We start from the raw sequence: 21265 nt of genomic DNA, 5'->3' as shown, positions 1-21265 counted from the left end.
GTTTTTTTTTTTTTCCTTGAGCTTCCAAGGTCATATGTACATTAGAAAACAATAACAACCTGTAATCTTGTAAGATATTTTCAAATAGTGCCTACCTAATAAATAAACATTGAAACCCTACAGAATGTAGAAAATCAGTAACATTGTGCCAAATTGTTTGGTTAAAAAGTTATTTAAGATTTTAAGTCAACTTATTCAACCTACATTTTTATTTGTATTCTAACATTCAGGTGATTTTCAAAGGACATTAGAAACAACTAGAAATTTATGTACCTTCAATTTTCTCACTTATTTTCTAAAACATTACACAGCTTCATTTGAGATCATAACCTCTTAGATTTCAGTTTGAACTGCAACTTTAAAGGAAAAGAATGACCAATTTTGAGTACACCTTTGAGGGAAGTGTTCCTTATGAGGGAAGTTATAGTGTGAGATAAAGTTCTATCTCCCTTCTCCAAATACCCGTGAATAAATGAATTATGCTTCTGAGTTCCAGGCAGTTCAAAACAGCAACAAAATCACTGCCCACAAGAGCTGTCACTTAGAAACCAAGGAATCAATAAACACTTTAGATTTCTCTTTTTAATATATTTCTCAAATCAAAACTTGCTGTCACACATTTAACAGAAGAGGTTTGTCTATCATTTCCTTACCATGTTTTGTTTTTTGTTTATATAATGCACACAGAGTCTCAACCAGTTATATTCAAGCATATATGAAATTTCAGTCAAAATCATAGGCATTAATGTTTATGGTGATTAAATTCTATTACCTACAGTTGTAATTGTAAATAAAGGAAAGTGCACCATACTTAATTTCATCTTGTGTCATCTCTACAAGTGTGAAAAACTTTCAAGACCATTGTAATATCAATTCAGAAGAATATTTATAGAGCCTGAGTCTATAATATTTTATAACATGTAAAATTATTTTATATGTATTAATTCTTAAAATATGTTAACTTTAAACTTCTTTTTGTCATTTTTGAGCAAATCATTCAGTCAATTCACTTATATTTTTGCAAACTGATTGATAGAAAGCCATCTCAGACAGTGTTCCTGAGTTTTTGAATCAGCTGGAAAAAAAGATTTTTTTATTAAATACATGTACTTATAAATCTATTGAGTATAAAACTATATGCAGCATCAAATGCAATAATTTAAGATGTTTGCTTAGAGTTGTTGAAATTACAGTATTATTTAAAATATTTATACTCAAATAAGCTACCTTTTATTAAAATACTGTTTTTTTATTATAATTCACATGGTCTTTAATCCTTCCATATAAATTTGATATTACAATGACATTTATGAATTGGAACTACTACTTTAAAATGTAAATAAGCATGTACTCCCCTAAAAAGACTTTTCCACATGAACACAAAAGAGAGAAGTTCATGGATACATATTCTGATGGAGGATACTAGCAGGAGACAGTTAAAAAGAAACAACCAGACATACAGGTTCTAGTTCACATTACAGAGCAATAGAAAGGCTTCTTAAGAACACATGTACCCATCACAGACACGCCATAATGTCTACCCCACTTCAAACTAATAAAAACACAGTTGCAGTGCCAGCCCTGTAAGGAGCTGTGTGGGGAGCAACTCAGTGGAAAAGTGAGATAACAGTTGGAAATGCCTTCATGTCCTTTGGAAGCATAAGTGCATTTGAGTGTTGTGTCATGATCAGAGAGGCCCACAAGAAGCAATTTTGTTTCTGAGAAATGTTATCTGAAGAGCTTGGACTAAAGGATTCAAGAAACAAAGATACAATACAAATTCAGTTAGGAAGAACCATATTCTAGAACTGTTTTAAAATTTCATATTGAGGGGAAAAAATAATAGAATTTACATATTTCTAAAAATATTTTTTATTTTGAAAGTCTGATAGTATGTTAGTAAAGAAATTTAATAAATAGTAACTTTACCACTAATATGCTTTGCTCTTTTGAAAGAAAATAAAGGAGAAAGTAAAAGAGGAAGGTAACTGTTTTGTATTTTAACAGTGTTTAAGTCCATTCTTTTATATATCTTTTAGATGTCCTCAGTTTCTCTAAGAAAATCTACATAAGCATTTTAAGTAAGGGTATGAATTTTAAGATTTTTGTTTTGGTCAGAATTTTTTGTCACAATGTAGATATATATCACACTTTGGCACAACATGCAGAGTTAATGCTCATCTTTTGAATGAATAAATAAATAAGTTTAAAATTTGTAAAATAGAAACACTTTCCTGATTCAGGTAGTCCTACCTAGTTTTCTTTGTCTTAAGAAAAAAAATTTAAAAAGAGGAGTAAAGTCCTTTTTCAACTAATGAAGCTCTTTGGTAAGCTAGATGTACTGAAAAGCTTCCTGCCTCTGGGACATCAGAGCGTACTAAAGATGAATGGCAAGGAAAGAAGCCGGTACAGAGCAAAACCGTTAGCATCATGTTAAAAAAGGGTCTGGGGATGCTTTGGAGTATGTGGGAAGGATTCTCACATGGATTAGGTTAAATATGGCTTCTGAGAGGAGTGAACTCAGTGATAGATTCTTGAAATTTTCAAATAAGAAAAATAGGCTAGCTAAAATTGTAAATAAAGACCTACCATGTTTATCTCTGGAGAACTCAAAATATTAGCTTTTACTTGAACTACAAAAATTTCTATTAGTCCATGGGTCTGTGTCCCCATGTTGGCACTAAGGAATATGTGGGTGAGGCAGAAAGCAATATCAAACTATTAGAATTGTAATTTTTATAACCCAGAATGTTACCAATTTATTATCTAAAATTTTTCTTAATGATACTTAAATCTTCATTTAGCTTCTCTAAAGCAATAAATTTCTGTACTCGAATGTTCATCGTTTGGAATATTTAGTGTTTCATTTTTTGTTGTCTTAAGTTTGCTACTTCGAGCTTTAAGCAGGTCTTATCCTTTTTAAGTTCTAGTGATCTAAGATTTCTTAGATCACTAGATTTCTTAGAGGAAATTTATGCTGACCAAATCAGCTGTCTTTGTGGAAATTGATCACATGCCCTTTGTTTTTCTAACAGCGAAAATGGTGTTTTTGTAATCATGTCTTCTACAGTAGGCTGAATCATAAGTAGTATATAGCATGAGAAGATGATTGCTTAATAATGAGACTCCTTAGGCAATGTGAAAACTAAGCAGAACACTCAGTAGTCATCCTTCCAGACTATATAAGCAGCTTATTGAACTGAAATAATTGAATACTCCATTCTTAACTTTTCTGATTGATAAACTTAAAGTATACTTAAAGTATAAAGTATAATATCAGGTACTTACTAAATAATTATGTTCACTTTTCAGTAACTGAACATAATTATTTAGTAAGTACCTGATATTATACTTTAACAACTTTATAGTAAAATCTGTTTGACTCATGTCACTGAGAACCAAAGACCCAAGGTGATATTATACAATTCCTGTAGTTTTTTTTTTTTTTAATGTCACTGACATCAAAGTGTTTTATAGATTTTTTTCTATTTGTTGTGGTTTGTTGGTTTTAAGGGTTCCTTTGATTTTGGCTTGCTATGGAGAAGTTTAGTTTAATTTTCTAACTTAGACAATTATCTCAAATGAAGCTGGGTATATAATGGATTATACATATACAGGAATTATTGCACATGATTGTTATGAAGATTAAATTACTCAATACAAGATAAAGTGTTTGCAACACTGCCTAGAATGTGGTAATTCACTTGATAGCATTCATTGTGGGACACTTTAATTTTTTTTACATGTACTTTATTTTGTTTTGTTTTTTGCATTACAATCCTTATTTTATATATATATATATATATATATATATATATATATATATATATACACACACACACACACATACCACACTTTTTCATATATTTATATATAAAGTATGTTGACACCCAATTCTTGTCTTCATACATGTACTTTGGATAATGATGTCTATCACATTCCACCATCCTTGCTAATCCCTGCCTCTTCCCTTTCCCTCTCACCCCTCTTCCCTACCTAGAATTTATCTATTACTCCCATGCTTCCCCTCTCTACCCCACTATGAGTCAGCCTCCTTATATCAGAGAAAACATTCAGCATTTGTTTTTTTGGGGGGATTGGCTAACTTCGCTTAGCATTATCTTCTCCAACGCCATCCATTTACCTGCAAATGCCATAATTTTATTCTCTTTTAATGCTGAGTAAAATTCCATTGTGTGGACATTTTAATTTAGACTATAATCACTCCACAGATCAGGTTCTCTTGCTTTTCTCTGTGCAAACTCATTTGGCCTCTGTTCTCATTCTTAATCTCTATAGTCTAAATCTAATCTCTATAAAATAGTCTAAAAACATGGCTTATAAGAACAAGTAATTTGACTACTAATGATTGGAAATATATAATTGTATAACTTAAATTCTGCATTATTATACCCCTAAAGTTTACTCACCATGCCATAACCAAAACAATGCTTTTAAAATTTTACTCTGACCAAGCCAAATACCTTCACCCCACTTAAAAATCTTTGGTGACTTTCTTTTTTACTTTATTGTAGTAAGAATATTGACACATATCTAACCTCTTCACAGTTGAACCCAGGGGTTTGCACATGTAAAAGATGCCTTGACCACTGAGCTGCCCCTAATCCCCTTTTAACAGGTTTGTAAGTGTGCTATAGAGTATTATTATTTATAGGCACTGTGTTGTACAGAAAATCACTAGAAATAATTCATCTTGCATAAGTTGAAGCTTCACATAAATTGAATAACTTCCTATTTCTCTTCCTCCAAAACTCTTGTAACCATTCTATTTTTTATTCCATAAGTTTGAGTATTTTGGATATCTCATTGAATCATGTGAATCATGCAGTGTTTTTCCTTCTGTGGCTGATTTATTTCAATTAGCATATTCTCAAGTGTCATCCATGTTGTTGTATATTGAAGGATTATCTCCTCTTTTAAGGCTGAATAATATTCCATTGCATGTATACATCATGATTTAAAATCTATTTATCTTTACTCCTAGAAGAAACAGAGAAAGACCATATGGCATTGGTCTCTGCAACAATTTAGTGGGTATAAAAAAGCTATAGGAACAAAGATACGGCATTGCATTGAACTGGATTGCTTCTGTATAGCAAAGAAAGCAATAGAGAGAGAAAACAATGTATAGAGTAGGAGAAAATATTTGCAAACTGTATATAACAAGGCTTTAATTTCTGAAAAAACACAAGGAACTCCTATAAGTCAATAGCACAACAACTAATAACCAAATTTTAAAATTTGCTAAAGACTTGAATAGACATTTCTCCAAAGAAAACATAAAAATAGCCAAGAAGTATGTTAAAAAAAATGATGAACATCACTAATCACCAGGGAAATGCAAATCAAAACCACAATGATATATTATCTCACCCCAGAAAGAATGGCTATTATCAAAAAGACAAAAGATAAAAAGTGCTGTAGAGGATGTGGAAAAATTAGAACCCTTGAATGCTCTTGGTTAGCATGGAAAATGGTGCACCTGCCATGTAAAACAATATGGAGGCTCCACAAAATTGAAAAATAGAACTATCATAGGATCCGGAAATACCACTTTTGAGTATTTATCCAGAATAATTGAAATCAGGATCTCAAAAAAAAAAAAAATACTAGTTCTTCCATGTTCCTCACTGCCCTGTTTACCGTAAACATGATGTGGAAACAACCTAAGGGCTCATTGACAGATGAGTGGATGAAAATGTAGTCTACACATACAGTGGAATAGTATTCAGCTTTCAATACCTTCTTCCTAAAGTGTAAGAAAATGAGTGAAATCCTCCTGTGATATGCAGGGCTCTGGGTGATGTCCTCCTTCTCAGCTTTAAGACTGCCCACTCCCACTTGACTTTCTGAGCGTCCATGGTCCTGGTCAAAGTCACTCACTCCCTTTGGAACTTTTGCACATGCTGAACTATCTCCCTGGAGGAATGCTCTTCCTCACCCAAATAATATTATAATTTAGGTCTCAAGACAGTGGCTGGCACATTGTCAGTGCCTCTAAAAATGAATGAATAAATGAATGAATCATCAATTGAATGTGTACTTAGACATCATTATCCTAAGTACCTTTGAAGACACGAATGGTGTGACTCTACTTTGTGTACAACCAGAGACATGAAAAAAATGTGTTCTATATGTGTACTATGAATTGAAATGCATCCTGCTGTCATGTATAACAAATTAGAATAAATAAATACATTTTTTTAAAAAGAAACTCTGTAATGAAATATGACTTAAATTTTTATTAGTAATTTTTCCTCTATATGAACTATTTTTGTATTAAAATAAAATACAAACTCAATTTAAAGCTTCCCTCCATTATATTAATATTCATGTTATCTGAATTTTTTTAAATTCTTAATAGAGAAAAGAAGTCTTTTATCAGCTATTATTTTTTACTTGTTGTGTGTGCAGGTGGGTAGTACATACTCTCTTTAGGATTTTGAAAGATTTTAATGTAAGGTCCAAAAATTAGCTGATGGACATCTGAATGACAACACATGGCAAATCTAAGTGGGGTGAAGGTATTTGGCTTGGTCAAAGTAAAATTTTAAAAGCATTGTTTTGGTTATGGCATGGTGAGTAAACTTTAGGGGTATAATAATGCAGAATTTAAGTTATACAATTATATATTTCCAATCATTAGTAGTCAAATTACTTGTTCTTATAAGCCATGTTTTTAGACTATTTTATAGAGATTAGATTTAGACTATAGAGATTAAGAATGAGAACAGAGGCCAAACTCTACCACTCTCATTCACATAAGATGAGTGGTGTGGTGTGTGTGTGTGTGTGTGTGTGTGTATTCATAACATTTCCCAATTATCTTTACAAAATTGACCCACTTGGTTACTTGGTTGATGTCACAATTGTAATAGTGAGTGTGTTGTATACGGAAGAAAAATAGCTTTCCTGTTTGTACTCTAAAGATCTTATAAAACTGTGGACGAATGGAGATAATAAGGTAAAAAAAAAAAAAAAACCTTCAAGGAGAAAATGTGCCTAAAGATGTGTTACCACATTCATCTCCTGTGGCTGTTTCTTTCCTCTAACGGTAGCCTTGATTAGTTTTCACTGTGAGACAAAAAAGAATTCCTTTAAGGGAAAACACATGTGAGTCCCTGAAGCTGAGGTTTTTGTTGTTGTTGTTGTTGTTGTTGTTGTTTTTTGTTTGTTTGTTTTTTGATTCTTCAACATAGGAAATGAAAGAAAGATATCGTTTCTGAGTTTCATTATATACGCTATCAAGGGGGTTGTGACCATATCAAGATGAAGAATCTAGGATTATGTAAAACTCTAAAATACTGATGAGTAATAACATAACTTTATTATTAGCTACTATTAATGCAAGTAAATCCTGATAAACTACTGAGGAAAATGATACAATTTATATATACTAAATAAAAATAAGTCCTAATCTGACAATTAGAAATTATTCTTAATCTTATTTTAAACCCTAAAGCATCATTTGTAATTTTAATCAAAATTTTACTTTTTAATTTCATCTCCATTTGTTAGCTCCACAACATCTTGATAACAAATAATATTTGTTTTGATTTAATTCTTAGAAAATAAGGCTTAAATTTTGTGTGACTTTTTAAAAAGCCTTTTAGAGATGTCTTTTTTTTAAGCACTAGTTGTCACTTGGTATACACTGCTTAAGCAGATATATGAGCACAGGATAACACTGAGGAAATGATATACAATCCCTGCTCACCCAGAGCATACATTCTCTAATCCTCTATTTTTAGCTTCCTACAAGATATCTGTGCTTGTTTGACCTGATATTTCAAATTTAAAGTATTAAAGTTCAAATCAAATACGTGGTTTCTTTCAAATCTACATTTAGTACTGACATTAGTTAACATCTTTAAAATTATGGCATGGTAAATAAAATATTGCTTTGCTACTCTTTACAGGAAGCATCTTTTTTGAGGGTCTTCACACATGAGAAATGGAAGGTTTAATGGGGCTGAGCCATTTATCAGTGATCCTACAGTTAATAAGGTCTAGAGCTTATACTTGAGCCAAGATTTTTCTCTGGGTCCCACAATTAACATCATGTTATACTCCGTCATCAAAGATACTATATTGCCTGGAACCCAGTAGATAATCAACAAATATTTTTAAATAAATGACTGTAAAGGATTCCTATGGAATCAGATTTTAGTTTTTGAAAGGGTCTGCCATATTTTCTGATGGTTAATCAACAATTTAGTGGGAAAGGATCAAAATTGGCTGAGCACTCTATTTATGTACTTGAATCACTCATTCAGCATACTTCACCTCTCTTTGCCTGGTAAATCTACAACTGGTACCTCATCACCATTTTAAAATTGAGAAACAAGAGTTGAGCAATATTTTCAAGATGTCTTAGCTAGTACCTTTTAAAGTTGCAAGTCAATTCCAAACCTATCTGATTCTAAAGACCCACAAACTTTCTACTTCACCATCTTGACATTTATTTTGCCTAACAATCTTTAAAGAGTAGTTTCCTCCTACTCCACAATTTTTAGCTTTTCACAAGATGTATGTCAAATATTTCTGTCATATCACCTATGTCAGATAAATCAGGAAAAAAAAAAACCTACTGACAAGGTAAGTCACCTGTGTATTTATTTGCAGAGACTTAGCCTGAACCCAGAAGTATGATTCAAAAACTCAGTATGTGAGTTAATCCCCCATTATGTTCTTTAATATGATGCTGCAGAAAGTTGCTTATTTCTCAAACATATTAAACACCAAAAATTAATACTCAAAGCATAATTATCATTGATACTTGAATCACATATAAAGTCAATATATACTTCAAAACACTAAGTTTTCTAGTATGTTACTGAATAATTCCTTACTGAAAAACTAATGACCAAGGATAATGAATAAAATATTAGCTAATAAATGAGTATAAACTACTAAGGGCAATCATGGAGCTTTATTTTCTTGTGTCAGAGTAGAGAATGGCATCTCAGTCAGCCTGGCACAATGATGACATATTTTCTGAGCTGTTTTTTCTCACCTATCTTATGCTCAATTTAACAAATATTTATTGAGAGTGTATGTGGGCAAGGTGACACTAGGGAGGATATGAGAAAAACTAAGACATCATTTGTGCCCTTGAGGGATTAATAATCTGATGTCAAAAGTAGACATGTCTGCAATCAGCTGCAACCATTGGAAGGATAAAGTGAGTCCTTTAATAGGGGTATAAAGTGTCTGGTAGTACAGAGAGAGCAAGGCTAGAGGGCAGAGCAGTGTGGAGTTTGGATTGAAGTGGCAGGATATTAAAGGCAAGACATGAGTTATAAAGCTAAAACACATATGGGCAATAACACGATAAGGTCCTGAATTAGTGAGCTGATAGAATAGAAGAAAAAGAATATCAGGGACATTTCAGGGAAAGAATCAATAATATGTGACACTTAATCAGATGTGAGAGTGGAAATTAGGAGTTGAAGATAAAATCAAGTTTTCTTATCAGATACTGAATTAAGGAACACAAAATAATAAAAAGTTATGGGGGCAGAAGACAACTTTTCATTTGAGATTTGTGGGTTCAATATCCTAGCAAGACATCTGAGTAGATAGCCATCACTTGTAAAGTTAGGTCAATAGTGCAGTGAAAAGTCCAGCCTTAAAGATAGAATATTGGGCTAATTGGCATAGCAGTCATATTTGAAACCATTGGGAAGAACACAGAAATGAGAGCATTAAGGATCAAATTGTGGGGGACTCAAACCAGAAAAAGGGGTAGGTAGAAAATTAAACAAGTAAAACAACACTAGAAAAACCAAATAGAGCACACATTGACACATAACCAAAGATTTGAAACAAAGAATCAGAAGGTACTCAACAATTTCAATGATATAAACAAAAAAGAATTGAGAATTAGGTGTTGGATTTGCAATCAGGATGTCTTCACAGACAATAAATTGGAATAGGGAAGCCTGATCACTCAAAATCAATTGACACACACACAAAAAAAAATCACTGTAAAAAAGAGAAAATGAATATATGGTTGAAAGAAGAGAAAATGTGAAACTAATATTTTGACTTTTGTATGGAAAAAATTAAGCATGTTTGTAAACTGGTAGGGAACAAAAGTAGAGAAGAAACAGAATATAGATTGTTTAACCAGTGCCCATAGACCATGTTTTATGTCCTGAAAGTATAAGGAACGTATTAAGCATGTGATTTTGTGTGGAGGTGGGTAGGGATTGAACCCAGAAGCTTTCTACCATTGAGCCACAATCTCAGTCCTTTTTATTTTGAAACAGGATCTCTCAAAAATGACCTCGAATTTGTGATCCTCCTGTTAGATCTCCTGAGTTGCTGGGATTAGACATGAGCCACCATGCCCAGCTATTAAGCATGTGAATGTTTATTGGAAAAGTCATCATATTATTAAAAGGACACAAACACCCCAACCATAACAGTAACTCCTCAAAAAAATATATAGATTCTTAGAAATCTCTAAAATATATAGACAGAACAAACATTTTATGAGCAATGGCCAAAGAAACATGTGGACATTAATTAATTCATTCATTCTAAGTTCATGTATAAGTCTTGCAGCATTCCATATACATTTATAAAACATTTGAAGGGGGTGACTGATATATCTTAATTTACTCTGAATTTTGAGAAAAAAAATGAGGACTAAAGGAACTGTATTCATTACTTCAATAAATGATTCTTAATCACTTACCCACCCTGTGCCAGGCAGTTCAGGGTATCCTTGAATAGTCAGACAGAATACCTAACCCAGACTTGAGTGAGACCTTGCCAATGTACTAATATCTTACTACATTAAGTAATATTTTTAGCATACATAATATCCAAGCTCAGACATAAAAATCCATTCATTTATTAAATATTTATAAAGTGCCCATATAGGCCAGACACTGTTCAAAGTGTAGTATAATGGTAATATGTATTTTCATAACAATATATTGTTTAAAACCATTTAAAAGTTTAAGTGTATTAAATAGCATGAACATTAACAACTAATGCTGTACAGAAAACTTTTGAGACAAGAGCAACTTTTGAGACAAGAAACCAAAGAAAATTCAAGGACATGTCTGTGTGCTTTTGGTTCTAGTCTTTCATTTCTCTGGATTCTAATCTCAGCTGCAAATTATTGCTATTTCCCTTTCCCCTCTCCCACTCAAACAAGTCACAAAGTCTGCTGCAATTTGAATAATCCATTACTGTGTAAACTTAATTTCTTGGTTTATTCAAATACAAGAATCAATGTGCTGCTGTAAATACTGATAGTCCTGTATCATTATTGTATATTGATTTACGTTCCTTTGGATAAATGCAGAAGAGTGGGATAGCTGGATTATATGGTGGTTCCATTTTTAGTCTTTTGGAGAATTGCAATATTGCTTTTTGAAGCAGTTGTACTAATTTGCAGTCCCTTCAACAACATATGAGTGTACCTTTCCCCGCACATCCTCACCAGCATTTATTATTATTTGTATTCTTGATGATTGAGATTCTATCTGGAATGTGATAAAAATCTAAATGTAGTTTTGATTTGCATTTTCTGATTGCCAGGGATGTTGAACATTTTTTCATACATATATTAGCCATTTGTATTTCTTCTTTTGTTAAATGTCTATTTAGTTCTTTTGCCCATTTATTGATTTGGTTGTTTGGGCTTTTGGGTAGTTTTTTTTATGTATTCTGAATATTAATGCCCTGAGGAGCAGGTGGCAAAGATTTTCTCCCACTTTGTGGGCTCTCTCTTCACACTCTTAATTGTTTCCTTTGCTGGGCAAAAGCTCTTAAAGTTGATTCTATTCCACTTATTGATTCTTTGTCTATTTCTTGAGCTTTAAAAGTCTTGTTAAGGAAGTCAGTGCCTACGTCAATATGTTGGAGTGTTGAACCTGTGTTTTCCTTTAGCAGTTGAAAAGTTTCGAGTCTAATTCTTTGATCCACTTTGAGTTGACTTTGTACAAGGTGAAAAATAGGGATATGGTTTCATCCTTCTACATATGGCTATCTAGTTTTCTCAGCACCATTTGTTTAAAAGGCTATCTTTTCTCCAACATATATTTTTAGTACCTTCATTGAGTATAAGATGACTGTATCTATGTAGACTTGTCTCTGTATCTTCTATTCTATTACATTGGTTTTCATGTCTATTTTAATGCTGGTACCATACTGGTTTTGTTACTATAGTTCTGTAGTATAGTCTGAGGTGAAGTACTATGATGCCTCCAGCATCACTCTTTTTGCTAGGTATTTCTTTGTTTTGTGGGGAGTCTTTCAGTTTTCATGTGAATTTTATGACTGATTTTTTTTTCAGTTCTGTGGAAACTTGTCATTCATTTATTCCAGCACAATTCATAATAGCCAAATTATGGAACAAACGCAGGTACCCATCAATAGATGAATGGATAAAGAAAATGTGGTACATGTAAACAATGGAGAATTAATTACTCAGCCACACAGATACACACACACACACAAATGAAAGTATGACATTTGTTGATAAATGGATGGAACTGAAGGACAACATGAGAAGTGAAATAAGCCAGTCTCAGAAAGTATGTCAGATCTTTTCTCTTATATGCAGAAGTTAGCGAGAAATAAGGAAACCAAAAAAAAGTGGGGGGAATTCCATGAAAATAACAATGAGATCAGTGGAGTAGGGAAGAGGGATTGAGGAGGAAGGACAAAGGATGGGAAAATGGAGAAACTGTGGAGTGAAATTGATCCAATTATGCTATGTACCTATTTGAATATACCATGGCAAATTCTGCCTCTATGTATATGTATAAACCACCAATTATAAAACCAATAAATATCTAAAAGGAAGACCAATAGAGTAGAGGAAGGGGAGCAGGGGAAGGGAGAAGGAGAGGAAAAGGGGAAGCCCTAGGCATTGTTGTGGAGAAAAATACATTCCATGAATGTATGGATATATCAAAACAAACCCCACTGTTGTGTAGAACTGCAGTGCATTTATTTAAAACAAAAATATTGCTAAAATGAGGTTTGTAACTGACTCCTATACTTAATGGCATGAAATTAATTACTGAGACTTCATTCTCCTGAGATATGCACACACACACACATGTATGCCATAAAAAGAACTTCCATGCTGTGTGCTTTTTCCAAATTTATTACCTGCACTGTGAATCACGGTTTACTTAAATTTCCAAAGTGATCAAGTGTTACTACTGCTGCCATTATCAGCTATCTAGTTAACAATATACTAATCTCCATTGTTCAATAGATCATATGCAAACAATGTGCCTCTCTCATGATTACTATCAAATCTCTAGACAATATTCCTTTCCTAACTTATCATATAACAAAGTCTAAACCCCCTTTGAATAATTTAAAATCAAATTTTAAAATAAATTTACAGAAGGAAAAAAAAATATTCATTTGTCCTTGCAAAGGAACAGAGAAGTCAAGGCAATCAGATGAACAAAAAATGGGTTGTTAAAATTCACTGCATAGTCTGTATTAAAAGATTTTGGAAATTAAAAAAAAAAAAGATGAAAGTAGATGCATTGATTCATGGATTAAATCAGACAAGAGAACCAAGCTTTTCAGAGTGTCTTTTTCAGATCAGTTCACAAAGAAAAATTATATAAAGTTCTTTATGTCTTTTATCTCATATTGAAAAATATAATAAAAGTTTTTTTCTGAAAATTTTTACTGTAAATTCTAATATCCTAATTTTAATAATAAAGAAAAACCATTTTTTCTGAGCATTTTAGGTTATTTTAACTGTATTTCTGGAGAAAAGTAGTGTGCTACGTTGGTTTGACTTGAACTACACATAATAGCAGAGTTAATATATAGTCTATAATGAAAGAGTGATTTTTTTACTCATTAGATTAATAATCAAATAATACAAATGATATTTTAGCTTGCTACCAACAAGATGTGAGAGTTTGGCAGGTGAATTTCCATTTTTGAACATTATTTCCAATAATGTTCAAGGAGGAAAATCATTGAGTCAATCTGAGAATCTGGTAAAAATGAACAAATACATAAACAGAAATTCTATATAATATTTCAGGCACTGCAGATTTGAAGTTATAGTCTCCATAAAAAGGCAATGAAATCAAGAAATAGATAATTTCTGAAGTGTTTTTTTTTGTTTTTTGCATTCTACATGTCCATTATCATTTGAAAATATTCAATCCTAAATTATTTCCTTAACTGGAAGAATAGCAATTGAATGGAACAGGTAGAAAAGCCCCACTCGGCTACTTTCTCCCTGACTCTTTGCAGACGAGTCTTCTTAGGTAAATATCTTACAGGACATTGTGACAAAAAGAATACTCATATGTAATTATTCTTCAAATATTCATCTTGGGTGATTTGCTGGTATATTGTCTGTGCTTTCTTATACATAAGATTAAAACCTGAGATAATGCATCATAGACTGATCAAGTATATTTTCTTTGCCAAGTTTCACTGAATCGTTTAAACTACATTGATTATAAAGTTAATTTTCCATATTTAAGTAATACTCTGAATAACCTTTTAAAAAATTAAACTATGGAAAAATGAACACACACTTCAAAATCAGGAGCTTCGTGAGCAAAAAAATTTGGCAGCTTTTTTTTGGAAAAATGCCCATCTTAAGAACATTTCTCTAGATTGTGTTTGGAATAAGAAAACAATTTATATCGAATCCAGTAAAATGTATGCTACATATGATAATTTAGTGGAAATAATTGTTAAAGTAGGAAATCTCACTCAAGATGGTCTATTAATCTTCCTGTTGGGTGTGGGGTGGAGGCAACGATTTCTCTCCTCTACCAGTGTTCTTCAGTACCTTGTACCATTCCAGGCACAGACTAGGCTGTTAGAAGGTGGTTTCTGAGATAATTCAAGAATGCATTTTCATCAAAAGTCTCTTCAGTTTCAACATGTAGTTTCTATACAACACAGGGCAAAGCAGGTTCTGGTGGAAATTGATAATATTCTTTAAGCCACAAGACTGTGCGGATGATTCAGGTTTAATCCATGTTTTTAAATCTGTTACACACTGTTCCTGCCACAGACTCTGCTGAAGTCTACTGCTTGCTTGTAGGCTCCTAGTCCCAATGACAGATGGTTTTTAATCTTTGCTATTTGGCATCCAGAATGGTTGCGTGTTGCTTACTCATATATTTTTCTCTAACATGTAGAATCTGATTCTGGTGGCTATCCTTTCTGAGAAATTAGATATTTTTTTAAAACCTGTAGAAATAAGAGAAAGAATTTAAAGGTTTTCTGATGGGAAAAGTCACTCTATACTTGTGATCACTGTGGGAAATGGGCACACCTGCAAACAAGGACAATTGTGTAAATTATGTGATTTGTAAATCTCAGGTTTGGTACTTCAGGAATTGATTGTTTGATTACCTTATGCCCAGTATTTTCAAGGGGACACACATGTGCCAACACACATTATTTTTTTTTACTTCTTTCAGAGTGATGAATAATTAGAATTCTTTTTGACAATGGAAAGAATCTTTCTTCAGTGCTTAGCTTCTCCTAAATCTCCACTGTGACACTTATCAATTTATAATATTTTGCTTTATTTTTATATATGCCTCCCCAACATTTTCAGAGGAAAGAATCTATCTTTTTTCCCTTTTTAATTCCTGTGACCTGGCTCAAAACATGACAAAAATCCAGGTCCAAAAAAATAGGCATACAATTAATACTCTCTGAATAAATCACAGATTTTAATCACTACTTAGAAACAGTCTGAGCTCGAGTCAACAAACACTTGACTATTTCAGACAGGCAAAATGGATCTCAGAAACCACTCAGAGAATAAAACTCTCTTATGTAGCATTAATTCTTTAAATCAAGGACTAAGATTTTCCCAAGCCCAGTAAACCCTTGAAGTTTTCTATGCAGTATTATGCCAGAATGATCGTGGTCCATTTGTTGGCAAATAGATCTGCTTAATAACTGCAGAGGCATTATGAAATTCTATGCAGAATATAATGAAAGCTGCAGGGGATTGTGTTCACTCTCTTGTAGTAGGAAAACTTGAATCCTCAAATAACAGGGTGTTGCCATGTTAGCTTCCTCCAGAGAATTGAAGAACAAACTATAGAGTAGAATTATGTGATTAGTAGCAGACTCACTAGAATCTGCAAAGTCTTGATTCAATTTTTTAAATGTACTGACTTATTTTGATTGATAAATGATATATTCTATATATTTAGGGTGGGCATACAACACAATGTCCCCTATGCAAAGCCTTAGTTTTTAACTGGTACAAGAATCAGGTGAATTCAGTGAAATTCTCCTTACCTGTGTTTTTACATTTCTGGAAGAATTATATACATTGCTGAGTCAAATTTTGAGAATTTATATTTTTAAATCATTACTTTAAATCCTCAGATATAAGGTAGTAAGTCAATATATAGAAATCTGAGGTAAAATTACTTTTTTAGCTTTAAATCAAAGAATAAATAAATGCAATAAAGAGTATATTAAGGAGAATAGAATAAAAAAACAAAAGGAAAGAATGGTGGAAAGGTAAGTTTTTAAAAGAAAGGAGAGAGGAAGGGATAAAGAAAGCAAGGAAGAAAGGGAATTATGAAAATATTTGGTAGAGCACCTCTGTACAACTCAGATGCTTCTGTATGTGCAGTATTTCAATATCTTTCCTAGGTAAATAGCAATGTCTTTCCTTTTTATTAGCCCTGCTGCAGCTGCTGTTGCTTACAAAGAGATTCACAAATCAAAATAGACTCAGTTAGCTTTTCAATAATTCTAAAAAGGTGGGGGAACATTGCCAGGGAAGGATAGCTCTCCAGTATCCTAACATGGAGTCTTGTTAGCAAAACAAAGTGTGAATTGCTTAGAGATAATTCCCTGCTGTGGGTAATTCCACTGGGTGACTGTGGGGCGGCACATGCTATTTCACCTCTGTAGGCCAATGCCATTGCATGGGAGACGTCAGAAGGGATATGAAAAATTTGCCTTTTTGAAACGCTTATTCTTCTAGAGTTTTTTAAGTGTCAGCATGATTCATACCTATTGGTTCTTAGCCTGAAGCACCCAGCACAACTAGGAATTGAGGAAGCTGGTGCTGGGTGTGAATAATGAATGGACTGCATAAGCAGAAGTCTGTATCCAGTCGGTAGTAAAGGCATGTGCAGAATCGCAAGCCAGCATTTTCATGGATTCTTTCTATCCTTCTTTCTTCCTCAGGGGGAAACAGGAGATCGAGAACCAATAAGAGCTTGAACAACCAACACCGGACTCAGACTGGAAGACTGTTCTTCTGCCTGTTCATTCCTGTAAACATCACTGGAACTGTCTGATTAAGGTATTTGGAAAACCCAGACATTTTCAATAGGTTTCGTTGATGATCTAGCCTGTTTCCCAGCCACATCAAGTGATAGGTGGCAGGGGAGCATTATGCAGAAGATTGAAGAACTGTATTGCTTTACAAAGAAAAATCTGAAATTATAACTCGTCTCAATGTTTTTGAAGGGCTGGTTTAGTTGGTAGGGCACTAGCCACTGGTATAACATTTTTTGTTTTCTCCTACTCTAATCTTGCACTTTATCAAATCCAAAATTGTCATGGTTCATTATCTGTAGATGATCTTGAGCAGCCTTGCATTCTAAAAGAATATGCCGTGGCATCTGCCTCTGTGCTTCTGTGGCCTGCTGTACAGATGATATTTTAGCAAGAGTATTGGGTAGGGGGCAGGAGGGGAGAGCAGACTTTATCTCATACTGATATTCTTTTGTGCCATAGCACATCTCATTCTTTCATATATGTCTCATTCAACAGTGAATTGCATATATCACATTATGACTATTACAGATGTTAGAGCACATAATCAGGGTTGTAAAGTATCTGCTTGGATGTCTTAACTAATGAATTCCATCAAATTCAATTATCATTCTTTGACTCTTCATTAACCAATCAAATTACTCCTTTGATCTAAGTCATTTCTAACATACTTTTACTAGGCATAAACACAATCCTATGAAGTAAACTGGAGGTGATTATCTCACTGACTTTTATTTGGAGTCCCAAGTTCCTGAAGTGTTAGATGTCTAAAAATTGCTTATTACATGTGTCAGACTGTATATAAGAGAAATGCCACAGTGGGAAACTCTGTCTTGAAGACTTTATACCACAACTTACATTTTAGTATGTTTTTTTTTTTCCTTCCTGAAGAAGTTCATTACAATGTGTCATCAATAGTAAAAGTTTATAGGCATAAATCTACTATGCATTCCTATAAATCACCTACTTATTAAATAAATATGCACATAGCTCAGATTATATCACAAGCTGTTCACTTTTGGGGATAGATTATTTCAATGCTAGATGTTTCTTCTGTCTTTTACAGTAAGATGCTACAGTGTAAGATCCCAGTTACTATTGTTGAAACATGTTTCCAACGCTTCATGATTTCCATACAGGCATTATTAAAACAAACAATGTAAGACTGAAAAAAAAAATGCCTATATGTAAAATGTGTATATATTTATACAAATATATATATATATATATATATATATATATATATATATATACACACACACACACACACATACACACACACTGTCAGGTGATCCCAATGCACTCTAGTCTAAGGCTCACTGCTTTAAAAGAGTAAGAAAAACAGCTTATATGAAAATATCATAAAACAACTCTAGACATGTAATTGATATCAAAGTAAAAACATTGAAATGAAATAAAATTTAGATTTCAATTTTACCTATGCATTTACTTTTTCTGAGACTGTACAAAACATTTTAGAGTGTTTATTTCCCTTTTGATATTTGATTGCATTTTAAATATTTTGAAATTAAAATTTCAATATATAGTGTTAATTAAGGAACTCAAGAATTCAGATATCTACCAATTTAAAAGCTTCCCCATGTTGCCAAATAATCAGTGAGTTCTACAAGAGCAAAAGGCATTAAGTTCATAATTTTTTATAATTTTTTAAATTTAAATATTTAGTTTTACAAAGATTGCTAAAATAATAAGTCTTTCCTTCAACGTTTTGTATATCTAATAAAAACCATTCTCTAGGAATTCCAACCTGTCCTTTTGTTACAAATTCCATTGAGGCAACTTCTATGGATGTCTTGCTTTCAAAAGATACTTCATTGGTACAATGAAGCTGAAACTTTGGGGCTCAGTTTCCCTCTTTTTCATAAGTGAACATTTCTGTATTACTATTCTTAAAGAATTTTCTCACCATTTTATTTTTAGTGCAAACAAGTTAAGACATTGTTTGCCAATTTCATATGCCAAACTCTGAAGTAAGTATACACTTAAATGAGAGTTAGGGGACAACGAGCTATCTTCTGAACCATGAAAAGACAGGATGTTGTGATTACCTCAGGCACTGGAAAAGAGCAAAAAGCATCATTAGTCCTAGTAGGAAAACTACTGAGAACATTTGACCCATAAAATTAATTCTTGCTTCCTACATAGCACAGTCCATGGAGATCAGGGTCTAGAAAGGGAAAATGGTCAAAGTCTTAGGTTTGCCCATTACCTCACTTTGTAAAATAAAATTGCATTGAAAAAAATTAGAATAATTTAAATTGTCTTCCATATCCATAAGAATCGTTTTAAAAATAAAGATTCCTTGGTTTTCAGTTAGTGTTAAAGCTTACCTTTAGAGTAATGGTGGGTACTATCTTCAATTGGATTGTGTTTCAAAAGTTTGATTTATAAATTAAATATTTGGGGCTCAACACACATTCTACACAAGAAATAATGTTAAAAATGATGTTTCATACCTAGAATCAATTTTATAAGTCCTCAAAATTATAGCAAATTCATGTGATTTGTAATACTAGAGATTTGAAGTGAAGAATAGAAAACAATACTATATGATTCTTAAAATGAAACCAATTAGACAAATTGTTTTTAAATTACTTATTTACTTTGACTATCAATGTGAAAGGAAAGCAAATTTGATTGTAAGTAAATAAGCAATTAAAGAAGATGGTGGGATTCTTTCCTAAAACACAGAGAATGCAGGGTTATACTAAGAGCAGCATTGTCCCGAGCAGAGGAAAAGGAGATGGAGAAAAGAGATGCTGAGTGGTGCTGAGGAGGAGTGGCAAAATGCTCTCAAAACAGGTATCCAGACAGAATTAAGTTAGTATTATGATCTAGTTATTAGATGCAAAGGATGCTCATCAACAATCACGTTTATAACTCTTTTAATGAGTGTCAATACCTTTAGCAATAGCATATCCATTTAGAAGGCAGATGTGTAGAGGAAACAGGTAGCAGAAGCAGGGAGCATCAGTGCAACTCCAGTGAGAGCCATGAATGCAGGGAAGAGAGAACTTGGTGAGCTCCTGCCTTCCACCAGTATCTTTTCTGTGAATTGCTCGACATAACAGTCAAGGCTTCACCGAACTCCACTAAGGAATTTTACAAACACAAAATAAGGTGTTCACCAAATTTACCAATTGTCTGCTTTTCCTTATGTTCATTGAATTTTCCAAACATGTATTGAAGGCATACTGTGTATTATTATGTACTATGTGAATTTTGTTTCTTTTAGCCAACATGTTAAAACACAAAGAATATTTTGTTCTCTTCTAATTTCGTACTTTTTATTTTAATTATTTCCCTTTATTAAATTTGAATAGCTGGAGACAGCAGGTGGCATTGTGCCTAGAGATGAAGGGCAAGGAGTGTGCATACCTCAAGAAATAAGGCCCGAATAAGGGGCTGTCTTATTAATCTATCCTTTGGACTTCAAGGAGGTTTTAGAAGTCCTAAATACAGTCCCATGCCTTCCATGGAACCTAGTAAACAATTGTGAGAAGTAGAAAGTAAATAGAACTATTTCCTCATGTCTAAAATTATCTGAGGAAAAAGTAATAAATTCAAAATAAAGGCCTATAATATATAGCATCTCTTGATTTGATATCAGTCTCACTACTAGGCTAACCTGGTATGACAAGCAAGAACTTAGAAAGCAAGCTAGATGCTTTGGCACACATCGGTCATCCCAGCAACCTGGGAGGCTAAGGCAGGAGAATCACAAATTCTAGGTCAGCCCCAGCAACTTAGCAAGCAAGATTCTTTCTCAAAATCCAAAAGAAAAAGGACCGGGGTTGCAGCTAGTGGTTAATTCCCCCTGATTTCAACCACCAATTGAAATAACAAAACAAGATCTTAGAAAGCCATCCTGGAAAAACATCCCGTAATTCTTCATCAACCCTAATTTTCAGTAAAACAATAGTCTAAAACAATT

The 21265-nt window shown here is 33.0% G+C and overlaps 1 protein-coding gene across 3 annotated transcripts in view; it reads left to right on the top strand.

The window, feature by feature from the left end:
* The window catches only part of Syt1 (synaptotagmin 1), a 507557-nt gene that overhangs the window by 79278 nt on the left and 407014 nt on the right, over positions 1 to 21265 (top strand). For all 3 annotated transcript variants that reach the window (XM_046465103.2, XM_046465102.2, XM_058585775.1), the window contains exon 2: positions 17218 to 17335. The gene's annotated coding sequence lies outside the window, so the exon portion shown is untranslated. The remainder of the gene's footprint in view (positions 1 to 17217; positions 17336 to 21265) is intronic.

Source organism: Marmota monax, unplaced genomic scaffold (genome assembly GCF_021218885.2).
Source record: "Marmota monax isolate L192 unplaced genomic scaffold, Marmota_monax_Labrador192_F-V1.1 WCK01_AAM20220418_F8-fsc00146, whole genome shotgun sequence".
Taxonomy (NCBI): domain Eukaryota; kingdom Metazoa; phylum Chordata; class Mammalia; order Rodentia; family Sciuridae; genus Marmota; species Marmota monax.
The sequence above is the reverse complement of the archived record's forward strand: the minus strand, read 5'-3'. Positions and strand labels throughout refer to the sequence as shown.